Genomic DNA, 12,548 nt, shown 5'->3' on the forward strand with positions numbered 1-12,548 from the left:
ATGGCCGCTATGTAGCGAGCATAGTGGTCACGGCAGGATCCTCGAACTCAGATCAGACCAGAGCCAAACCTCTTCTGACTTTAGTAGCTCTGCAGCCTCAGGCAAATTACTTAATCGCCGATAGACTCAGTTTCCTCCTCTGTGTAATGGGGATAAAAAAGACCCACCTTCCGAGCTGTTGAACGAGGCCATGTCTATAAAGCCTTGACTATACACGCAGAGTTTCGGCGCTTAGAATGCAACAAATGGTGACTTTTTGATTCAGCAGATTATTCCCTGTGTCTGTGAAAGGTGATAAGACATTTTGCCAACCCTCTGTTTTGAGGCTTTGGCCTCCTGAAGTATCTGTGTCAAAAGAGGCCAGTCAAAGAAAACAAGTGAGCATTCTAGCTGAACGGAGAGGAGAAAGTTGATCGTAGCAGACAAAACAAGGTACCCCAGAGAAACTAGATCCTGGAGGTCAGAAGGCCTGAAAGAAGGAGACACAGCTGGAAAGGAACAGAAATTAAGTTAGCAAGAAAGCAGGAGAAAGACAAATGCATCTGCCCTGATTCCTTAGGAGTTGGCTAACCCACTTCTTAAACCAGTTCAGGGAAAAATCGATCAAACTCTGATTAGAACAGGGGCACCTGGTTGGTTTAGTCAGTTAAGCATCTGCCTTCAGCCCAGGTCGTGATCCCAGGATCCTGGGGTCGAGCCCCGCATCAGGCTCCCTGCTCAGCAGGGAGCCTGCTTCTCCCTCTGCCTCTGCTGCACTCGATCTCTCTTGCTTTCTCAAATAAATAAATAAAATCTTTAAGGTACCCGCTGTGTGAAATGCACTTAGGTTACATGCTTGGTGCACATTATCTCTTATTGTTCCCAGCAAGGCATTCATTCACTCATTCACTCATTCATCCACCCCACAAGTACTACTTGCCAACCCTCTTTCGACCAGGCACTGTGCTAGGTATTGAGGAGAAAATGATGTGGCACAGTGGATAAAAAATGCCTAACCCTCTGAGAAATGTGCTAATATCTCTATCTACAGAAGAGAAATTCTAAACTCAAAATGCTTAAGTGAATACTGTCCAGACTCCACAACAGTGTGAGCAGAGGAGGCCAAGTTCTTCCCTGGACGTTTTCTAGTTTAGGGGTAGGAAAATCGGGAAATTTCCTTATGATCTCAAGGACATAAATAAGGGGAATTTGTCCACCTGCTGACAGGCTGCAGATATGATATTCAATCACATTTAGCACTGTTGGAATTTTCAGAAAAGCAGAGAGACAGGATGTCTGATCCTAAGGGGTGACTGGAAAAGGCTAATTATGAGTGTACAACACGGACCCTTTGGAGGCAGTGTAATTAAAGATGAGAAGAGAGAAAAGGAAGGAAAGAAGGAAGAGAAAGAGCAAAGGGGAACACACGGGCTAGCGATTCCAGGCATTCTGTCACAGAAAGCCAGAGAAAGCCCAAATGAAAACCTTTTTAAACTCTTTTCATTGTTCTTAAATTATTTTCTAATTATTTCCCCTGGATCATCTTTGAGTAGAGCGAGGATGTCTTCTACCTCCCCTGTATTTCCTGGCATAGCTTAATTAATACTTGATTGATTGAAAGATTAACTCACTTGAACCTGGAGTGAAATGGAGCTTTTTAATTTTCTTTTCTGCTGAACCTGAAATAGAGCATATAGTAATTAGGAAAAGATCCCTTGTTATCAGAAAGTCCCAGCTACAATGAGCTCTTTGTAACTGAGCAAAAGGAAGGTAGGTGATAATATAGGAGCTGATAAAGCACACCCCCACCCCCTACTGCTTTCAGTGATATGGAATTTTCTTGATCATTATTTCCTCCTGAAACGAGTGAGTTGGCTGGAGGATATGGCTGGACCATGGGCTAAATGGTGGGTCATTGTCATCCAAGTCTGGCCGCAGATATGACTGATGGTCACGTTTCTGTACTTTTCATTGCCCCAGCTCTCTCTCCCTAATGACCTGGGCTGACTGAACAACATTTTTTTTCAAGATCTCTTTTCCTTCAGGACCGTTGGGTTAGCTGGCATGACTTCATTCATTGATCCAGCTACATGCCAGACTCTGGGCATCCAAACGGAACGAGACAGACCAGGGCCGTGTTCTCATGGAGCTCAGCTCCAGTGCAGGAAGGCAGTGAATACAAGTGTAAACTGAAGTTACCAGAACATTATCTTCAAATGGGAAATTTAGTGGTGGAAAACACTAGAAGGGCGGGATGACGGGGGAGAGGTTGACTGGGGGGTTGGGCTTCTTAGTTAAAAATGCCTCTTGGTGAGGTTCCATTTGAGTGGGAATGCATTTGAGCTGAGCCCTGACTGTGATGCAGTGGTCAGTCACACCAAGATCTGAGAATAAACGTACCAAAGGGACAAACAAGGTCCGGAGGGGGTGGACAGTCCTGAAGTCAGGTGTGTCCAGGACACGGTGAGTGAGAAGGGGGTACAAGATGAGATTAAAGGAGGCAGGGCCAGACGAAGGAGGTCACTTGTGGGATCTGTTAAGGGCTTAGACTTCGCTTTACAGGCCTTGGGAAACCATGCGGGAATGGTGGTGAGTGGAGGTGTGGGGGTAAGGGCAACATCGCCTGGCTTGTATGGGGAGAACAGCCTAAAGAGAGGGAAGCAGGGAAGCAGATCCTGGGTAAGAAGCTATCTCAGTAATCCTGGTGAGAGATGATGGTGACCTAGCCTTGGAATGGAGAGACCTGAATGGATTGGGGATCTATTCTGTAGACAGAGCTGATAGGACCTGCTGATGAGGTGGGAGCAGGGGTGAAGCAAAAGGGAACTCTTCATTTCCTGGGGCTACCATAGCCAAGCACAAGCTGGATGCCCTAAAGAGCAGAAATGTATCTGTCTCACATTGTTCTGGAGGCTAGAAATCTGAAATCAAGAGGTTGGCAAGGTCAGTTGCTTCTGAAGGCCATGAAGGAAGGACCTGTTCCAGGCCTCTCTCCTTGGCTTGTAAATGGCCATCTTCGCTCTCTGTCTCTTCCCTTGGTCTTCCCTCTGTGCACATCTATCTCAATGTCCAGACTTCCCCTTTCTATGAAGGACATCAGTCATATTAGACTCTGGGCCCACTTCGCTCCAGCATGACCTGGTCTTAACTAATCACATCTTCAACAATGCTGTGTCCAAGTAAGGTCACATTCTGAGGTACTAGGGCTTAGGACTTCAACCTAAAAAAGTGGGGGAGGTGACACCATTCCACCCTTAACTGGGGAAACCAAGGTTACAGTCTGTCTTCTGCTTAGTCCGAGCATTGAAAGAAATCATCCATTCATCAATTATGTATTAGCACCTATTGTGTGACAGGCATTGAATGAGGGTGTCAAGTTCAGCAGATGAGTAAGAATCACTGCCATGTAGGAGCTTGCAGCTGAGTGTGAGAGAAACAAGTCAACAAGTCCTATGTATATTAATATATGTATATAAAATATTAATCTATGTGACTTTGTACTTTTCTGTATTCTTATCATTTGTCAGAGAAAACAAATCATTGTAATACCGTAAGATAAGGACTGTGGGAGGTTATTGGCTCTATGAGAGCTCAGAAGAGCAAGAAATCAATGGGGGGGAGCTTGGGCCTGGGGGGCTGGGAGTCCCAGAAGACCTCTCAGAGGATGATGAGGGACAGAGTTCTCCCGTGAATGGGCCGAGGGAAGAAGGTAAGAAGACATTCCAGGCAGATGGAACAGCATGTGGCACAGCATGACAAAGGGAGAGCGCAGGAACATTCCGGAGAATTCTGGAAGATGTGGTCATAAGGATAGTGCTGGTGGGAGATGAGGCTGCGATGATAGGAGGGACGAACTCATGAGTGATATGTCCTCCTTGCTAAGGAGTTGTGACTATCAGGTAAGTGATGAAGAGCCGAAGAGGGGCTGAGCAGGGAGTTGTGACCACTTGCAGACTTTAGAAAGTTGAATGGGAGGAAAGAGGAACTAGGAACCAGTTTGAGGGCTCAGACAAATGTGATCCAATGGGGACAAAAAAAAGGGCCTCTGTCCTACCCAGGCCCCTTTCTTTGCCTCTCCTTCTACCCTCTGCCCTCTGTACTCATGGCCAGAGCTGCCCAGGTTAAACCACGCTTCACCTTGGGGGCTCACAGGCTCCCAGGCCCTGGCCGCCTCCTCTCGTAGGGTCAGCCGAGCTCTTTCCCCCTTCAGAGTCTTCACCCTGCTGTCCTGCCCCCTAGAAGGCCCTTCCCTAAGCTCGGCACACAACTGGATCCTCGCCATTCCTCGGACCTCCATTCAAAGTCATCTCCACACAGGCCAGGCCAGTTAATTCCTTAGAGCACTAACAATATATCTTGGTTTATTTGTTTGTACCCTTGTTTGTTATCTACCTTCTCCCCGTAAGTAGCTTGACCACATCTGTGTTACGCATGACTGTGTCCGCAGTACCTAGGACAGGAATGACGCGTGCTGGGAGTTCATTAAGACACTGGCAGAAGGAAAGAAAGAGGGAGCGAGGCGAGGAAAGACGGTGTGGGGTGGGGGTGAGGGAGGAGGCTTGTGTCCCGCTCTGCCCGGTGAGGGGGGATCCATGGAGAAAAGGTAAATAGCCTGTATCCAAATCCTCATAATACTGCTTCCCACTGACACCTGTACCTATGTTAATTCTGAAATGGTTGCTTTGAAAAAGAATGACAAGTGGCATAATTTAGAAAGAATCTCCTTACTACAGGAAAACTAGAGAAAGGAGAGGGGAAAAAAATGCCTTTTAAAGGAGACCTATATAGTCAAAGTCATGACTTCAGAACCATCCCAATTCTAAAATGGCAAACAAAATCATTATGAGCTCAGGAGCTGAGGGATGTTTCTTCGAGCCAGCCTGTTTGTTTGGGGTCAGATAATAAGGGCTCACATGTAGGGCCAGGCTCGGGTCTGAGAAGCTCTACACATACTGACTCACTTAGTTTTTACAACCTCCTCCTATTAGCAAGTCCCATTTAACAGATGAGAAAACTGAGCCCCGGGGAGAGAGGTGAAGTGACCTGCCCAGTGTGATGTAGTCAGTGAGTAGCAGAGCTGGGATTCCAACACAGCACTCTGAAGCAGTTGCCTGAACCCCTTTCAGGTTTCAGGTCGGAACTGCAAACTCTCTAGGAGAGTTGTCGACCTCATTGTATATGTGTTATAATCATTACCAACAGTACCTTTTTGTCACTTGTATTAGTCAGGATGGGCTAACTGCTTTAGCAAATCATCCTCAAAATCAGTGGTTTTACCCACCAAAGGCTTATTTCTCACTCACGCCTGTTCACTGTGGTCTGTAGGGGTATCCTGCTAGCAGTCATTCAGGAACACCTTCTTCTTGGCCAACCCCGGGGGCCTTGGAGTCCTCCACTGGGTCCTTAGTGTCTGGCCAGCAGTGAGCAAGCAGAGCGAACATGGAGGATCTTGGGACAGATTTTGGGAGCCAGGCCCATGTTCCTATGGCCAGAACTCAGTCACATGGCCCCACAAAGATTTAAGGGGACTGAGAAGGGTGGTCTAGCCTATGCCCAGGATAAGGATACTGTGGGCATCTTGCCAAGACCTGGCTCAGTGCTTTATTTTTAAAGACTTTTATAAGGGATATCTTGGTGGAAGGGGGTGCTGGGAGTCAGAAGACATTTGTTCTGGCCCTGACCCCAACAACTGTCAGCTGGGTGACCTCCAGCAAATAATAACCTCTTTTGGTCCCAGATTTCTTATCAATAAAGTGAGGGTACCCACCAAATGACCCATATCTGGATTCTTCCAATTCAGAATGTCTATACAATAATGCACCGTTTTCTCATTTTTAATAATCACGGTGCCTTAATCATTTTTATATTGATGACCTCTGTGTGCCTTTGTTCAAAATTGCAACCATAATTATAACATTGATTCTGAGGGAAAATCCTATCTGTTTTCTTCTAATACTCAATATCTAGTTACATACCACAAATGTATACGCTGGGGGAGGAAAAGAGCCTCCAACTTTGCATCAGAACTAGTTACTTGAGGCAATTACTTACACTGGGGAAAATACAGATATCTATTTCATCATGCCTGGAACCACATTATAAACACAGTACTCCACAAACAGATTATTGCTGTGATCTGGCCATTTTTGTACAAAACAGTACTTACATCTATTAGAGGGCATCTGAGCATGCCAGGTGAGCAAGGTGAGAACCATCAAGAAAATATATATCCAGAACAGCAGAGTTAATGACTACTGACTGAGATTCCTCTCCGTGCCCCCACTGCCAGAACACCTTGGTCTCTGAAGCGCGTGACATAATTGTCACCATAGGGATTTTGCAAGGCCTGCAGGGGTAAGGTTTGGGCGGGCAGGGTTGGAGAGGCCTGGGGCTGAATAAGATGCTCCAAACCTCCAGGAGAAAGGGCAGGGAGTCAGGTAGAGACTGATGAGATTCCTAGCCTAGAAAAAATAAAAAATGCCAGACTCGGAGACCTGCCCAGGGACCAGGGCTGGAAGAGGAAGAGCAGAGCACAGCCCAGGGACACCCCCTCATGCCCCTCTGCCCAAGAGCTCTCCCACCACATCCTCTGGAGAACACCCAAGTCTGGCCATTTGTACCACCCTCTGCCCCCACCCTCACCCTCACCCCTGCTGCCATTTCCCCTGAACAACTGTAATCCTGCTTCCCACTCTTGCCCCCACCAACTGGTCCTCTCTCACCTCTGTGACACTGTTCTTTACAGAACACGGACCGATGATGTCCCCTTGTTGCTTATGGCTCCTGCAGCCCACACTGACCATTAACAGGGCTTACAAGCCCTACGGGGGGTGGGGCCACCTGCCTCATGGGCCTCACATCACCCCACTGTCACCGCCACTCGCTGCCACTGAGTTCAACCACACTGTCCTTCACATCCTTTTCAGAAGAAGCAGTGGGTCCAACCGTTTGTCTGAGAAAAGGCACAAAACACACATTTCCCTGTGTTTCTAGACTTTTGGGGGACACTTTATAACATATCAGCAACTGAACTCATTGTTTTCAATTTAGAGGCACTTCAGCTGAAAAGGTATCTGAGCGTTGACAAAAAACCTATCAAGCAAATTACTTGAAAATGCTTTAAATAGGTTTATTCTATGTTTGGAGACTTTTCAGGCGCTCTGACCATGTCTTTGTTTTTGTAATTGACCACGTTTTTGTAATTCAGATCTCAGTTAAGTCAGCCCCACCCAGAGCCTGCCCCCACCTCCGTGGTGGGCATTACTCAGCATCACTTCTGTCACACTTTCCATATTATAATTTCACACCTGTCTGTGGGACTCTCTGATGAATCTGCTTCCCACACTAGACTTGGAGCAACAAAAGAACTGGGACCTGGTCTGCTTGTTCCTGGATACCCAGGACCCGACACCGTTCTCAGACTATAAAAGGTGCTCCGTAGAAAGTCACTGAAGGAGTGACTGAACAGACACCTGTCCTGATTATAATTTCCTTTTCATTTCTTTCCTGTGACTTTCTCCAGGCCAAACTGCTTACTCTTTCCCCTAGGCTATTCTCATGTCCCTTTACACAGAACTTGACCGCAGGACTCATCACACTATACTTCTGCTTTTTTTTTTCTTCCCTCTCCTCTTCGCTCAACTGGAAAGTGCTCAGGGCTGGTGACATCTTGGGTGTTCAGTGCATGTTTGCTGCATTGAATTGTGACCTCCAGGACAGTAGTCTTGGCCCAGATGCGCTGACTACACAAGAGCGAGAAGTTATGCCACCATGCTGCAGGGCACGAAGACAGACCTCTTCCCCACCTCCCCTCACCCATGACCATTCCCTCATTCAACACAAGCCTCCTATGCTTATTCAACAACTTGCTCATACCACGGTTTTTATACCTGACAATTGTCCAGAAACACTTGCGCTGTTTGTTACAAACATAAATTCCAGGGCCCACCCTAGACCCACTGCATCAGGGTCTCCAGGAGTGGGGCTCAGGAATCTGAATTTAACTAACTCCCTAGGTGACTTTTAGCAGCCCGCCTGGCCAGAAGTCCGTCCTTGGGTGAAGGGATAAAGCAGCAGAGTGATAACCACAGCGTAAGGTAGAAAACTCAATGAAATCACTTGAGGAAAGGCCAAGGGAGGTCTTTGCTGCCAACTTTCAATTATAAGATGCTGCCCCACCCCCTCAAGGCCACCCATGCATAGCCTGGAGCCTGCAGCTGCAGTAGAGGAGTCTTTGAAGGGTCAAAGGGAGACCCGAACCTCCCACCTCAGCCCACCCCCCATTAGAAGGCAAAAGATTTAGACCATGTGGAGGTCACTGTGGAGTTGCTCTTAGGGATTTTAACTGGGTACCATCATGATCTTTATCATTAGCCTTTCTAGAAAGCATTTACTATCCCACAGACACTACTTTACAGCTTTACATGTATTATTTCATCGAATAAACAGGATCAAAGAGAGACAATGCAAAGTAGCATGCCCTGCCCCCTGCCTGGGGGCTCCAGAAGGAAAACCAGCCCAAGGGCCAGCCTGGCCAACTCCTGCCAACTCTGGAGCAGCTCTTGTCTCTCAGGGATGGATCAGACCTCTCTGGAGAAGGATGATCCATGTACACTTTCAGGGATTCCAAAGGCTGGGGGGGAGCCTCGGCCCACAGAGGGCTAAGTGTTCTCCCCAGGCCTTACTTTATGAGCTCAACAATCCTCCAGACACCAACAGATGTCCCCAAGCAACTCTGTTGCTGGATGCCAGAGTCTAGAATTACAGCCACAGACCCTCAGACCAGCCATAAGCAGCAAGGTTACCTGTGAAGTTCTTTTCATTTGAATGGGATGGGGGCCCATGGTTCTTTGGTGGTGAGAATTGGGCTTGTAGGTAAGGGAGGGAGAAAGAAAGGCTAGAATTAGTCCATTGTTATCTGGAGATACCTCACTATTTCATAGATTGTTTTATAGCATTTTACACTTACAAAATGCATTAAATATATTGAGCTCTTTTAATCCTCACATCGTTAAGAGGGAAGCTCATTAGCTTCATTTTGTAGCTGAGGTTCGGTAACTCACCAAGGCTGCACAGATTGGCCCAGGTCTTCTGGCTCTGCGATCATTATTACCAATCAACACCTTACATACGGACAGATTGAAGCCTCTTGGAAGAAAGAATGAATGAATGACTCTCTCCCCAGCGAGATACCACAGAGGATATAAGGATGAGTCATTTCTGGTTTTAAGGAAACTAAAAGTAACATTTCCCCTCCTCTTTCTCCACACACCCTCCCCCATAACAACAATCACACAATCAAGTTTGTTGGCACCTATTGTGGTTTTGGAGGAGTAGACTAATTACCTTTCAAACAGTGTCAGCAATACTTGAGATCCAGCAAAATGATGGAGTCTCCCAGAGAGCATTCCTAAGGCCCAAAGTGTGGCTCCTTTTACAAAACATTCTGTGGAAGCTCTAACTTTTAATTCATACCACCAAGGAGATATTTGATTGTTTCCTGGAAATGCTAACAATGTGAGGCTCATAAACACTAACTAAACAGTATAGATTAGCAGAGCTCAGCAAGTAAACTGGGGGGGCCTAGAAGAGAATTCTTAGATTAAAAAATACAAAGAATACCTTTTTAATTGAACTTTCCCCAGACCGGGCTCCCAAATGTTAATGAATACTCTCCTTGGCTATATGGAGAGTAGACTCAAATAAGTACCTCCAGGAGTCCAAAAGTGAATTATTGACTTAGCTTTAGCTTGAAAAGAAATCTATTTATTCAAAGGCTATTTTAGGTGTCATCGGATAGACGAATTTGAGACAAAGGTTGGGAGTGGTAGGAGGGCCTGGGACACTGAGATAAACACATAATTCAAATGCATGCTTCTATTTCGGCCAACTAAGCAACCTAAGTTGAAATTTGCTTATTATATTTGTCTTTTACAACATGATCCCTGAATAATAGTAACTCTCCTGGAAAATACAAGTCCCCGTGTCTTTGTCCTTCATCACTGAATCCTAACAGCTAACACAGTGTGTGGCACGTATTAGGTGTTCAATAAATGTTCATTAAATGGATAAAGAGCTCTCTTAAGACATTTTCCAGGGCTGTTCTCACCCCGTTATCTTTTCTTGAAGGGCATCCTCCTATTACAAAGCCCCCAAATAAACACACACCCCATGGAGGCCCTCTCTACCCTGGCCACAACCTACAGTCCTCGTCTCTCACACTCTGAGCCCCAGGCTCACCAGAAGGCACCCTGTTCTCCTGCCATGTTCTAAAAGTTTCTCTGCCTAGAATCTGTGCACATCCTTTTACCCATGTTTCTCTGTCAAGATCCGGCTCCTCTTTCCAGGTCCTCCTCAGATGGCTCTATCTTCATGAAAAAATGCCCTGATATTCTCCAAGGGCTCAAAGCCCTTCCTCTTTCTCCCTGGTTGAATCCAAAAGTGGGCCCCTGATGCATGATGCTCCCTGCAGGGACCAGTGTGACATCTGGCAAGAAGAGTTTGTCAACAAATATGGTGGTGGTGTCTAATCTGAGTCATAGACATGCAGTACAAGGCGCATTTGGTCCCAGAAAAGTATACGTGTGAATCAAATTAGTGAAAAATACCCAGAGTCTTCCCGCAGCAGAGCAGGACATTCCCTCCAGATGGGCCAAAAAACTCTGGGGCCAAACAAGGGCTGGAGTAAAAGCTAAGGTGATGGCAAAGCAAGAAGGAAAAGCCAGAGACACAAGTGGGTGAGAAGGAGCAAGACCGTGGAGTGGCCTTGATGGGGGATGGGGGCAGTTAGAGGATGCTCAAGGGTGTGTTTTCTCAACAAAGAAGCTGTGGGCTTGATGGTGTGTGGGCAGATCCATGGCATGTGATATTCCCAGGGCCTCAAAGGGGCTCAGGCAGAGCTTCTGGCAAGGGGATGTGACTTCTCAGAACGTTTTTCTTTGTTGCATGTTGAGTTTAAGTTCAGGCAGTCATATGCTTTCTATAAACCTCCACTTGAGCAGGACTGGATTTTTATTGTATGTATCTTCCGCATTTGTGAAGTATCTGACAATGGGAAATAAATCACTCTGTAGTCTTTTTCCACAACAGATTGGGATAAACATTGAAGTCAATCCGGGGAATGGCCACGTATTGTAAGATTCTATAAATCCTGGGCTACTTGCCAAAATGGGTTAATTCCACACAAAGGAATAGGAGGCTCAGAGCAACACCTGTGAGGAGCTCACCCCTCGGGGATCTGGAGCCAAACTTTCCAGAATCAGTAAGGCCAGCTCTGCCAGTCACTTGGTGTGTGATCTGTGCCTCCGCCTGTTCACCTGCAAGATGAGGGAAATAACTGTACCTCCTCCATTAAGTTGTGATGAAATGAAATGAGTCAGTTGGGGAGAAGTGCCTAGAATGGTGACTGGGATCTCAGTGCCATTGCTTAGCATTACTTCATTTTCATGGACCAGACGGCAAGGGAGTAGGTACCAATTTATACAATTGAATGATTTGTATGCACAATGTGTGAGTCTAAATGCCAGCAGACTAGGACTGGGTTCAGGTGGACTTGGAAGGACACACGGGTACACGGGACACTTACAGAGTGCTATCCAAGGAATCAGGCTTCTGAAGACAACCCCCGAGTATAACACACTACCCAGGAGGGGACACACATGTGTGTCCCAGTGCAGGACAACAGAATGAAGCCTGGACTTCATGCTGATTGTGAACCCAGGTCCCCCAGCACTTTTCTGCATAGACAATGCACCATCCTGTTGCTCTCTTTAAAAAATATAATTCATATGAAAGTGATTAGAAAAGTAGCGAGTAAAATGCAAATATAAAGTAATGTCATCGTCCCGAACTCTGGGTGTTCGGTGCATCTCTGCGTGGCCTTAGACATATCACCTCCCCCATACTGGGCCTCAGATTCTTAATCTTTAAGCGAGAGCATTGGTTGGGATGATCTCTAAGGTCTCCAGCCTGAAAATCGATGAGTCTTTGATCTTTGGGTCCCAGGCCGTGTCTGTACCAGAAGGTCTTTTGAATTTCCTTGAAACATGCTGCCCTCCAAGTCTTTAGACACAAGAATCTGTGGATTCCAGAACCAAAGGAGCCTGTTAAGACTTCATACTCAAGAGCTGAGGCCTAAGATGTATGTGGAGAGGTGAAAGGGGTACCAGTGGAAGAAGGGCCACTCTGTACAAGCGACCAGAACAGCCCTGGCTGTAAGTTGAGCTCAGGATGGCAGTAGGGATCCCATCCCAGTTTCCAAACACCATTGCTGAGCAGCCTGCAAGACTCCTTTTCCACGGCAAAGAACAGGAACAGGCAGAGAAGGAGACTTGGGAATATTTGGTTGAGGGACAGGAAGCAGAGATGAGGACAATGAGGGAGAGGACGGTAGAAACAGAGGGAACCAGCAAATGGTCTCCCACTGCAAGGCTCGGTGAGTCCTCTTTGGGCACAGGAGTGGGAGGTAAGGAGGGAGGAGATGGAGCAGAGAAGAGAGCATGAAGGCAGGGGTGAGACAGGACAAGAACCACAGCCTGGTGGAGATCGAAGCCCCCTATGACAGGCAGCAA

At 46.8% G+C, this 12,548-nt stretch overlaps 1 protein-coding gene across 9 annotated transcripts in view; it reads left to right on the forward strand.

Annotated features, from left to right (window-relative positions):
• The window catches only part of KIAA0040 (KIAA0040 ortholog), a 62,812-nt gene that overhangs the window by 19,237 nt on the left and 31,027 nt on the right, over nucleotides 1-12,548 (forward strand). Inside the window, exon 1 of one of the 9 annotated variants that reach the window (XM_027611034.2) lies at nucleotides 3,602-3,878. The exons of the other annotated variants lie outside the window; for them this stretch is intronic. The gene's annotated coding sequence lies outside the window, so the exon portion shown is untranslated. Of the gene's footprint in view, nucleotides 1-3,601; nucleotides 3,879-12,548 lie in introns of those variants that run through there. 9 annotated transcript variants of the gene reach the window in all.

The sequence above is a fragment of the Zalophus californianus genome, chromosome 10 (assembly GCF_009762305.2).
Source record: "Zalophus californianus isolate mZalCal1 chromosome 10, mZalCal1.pri.v2, whole genome shotgun sequence".
Lineage (NCBI taxonomy): Eukaryota > Metazoa > Chordata > Mammalia > Carnivora > Otariidae > Zalophus > Zalophus californianus.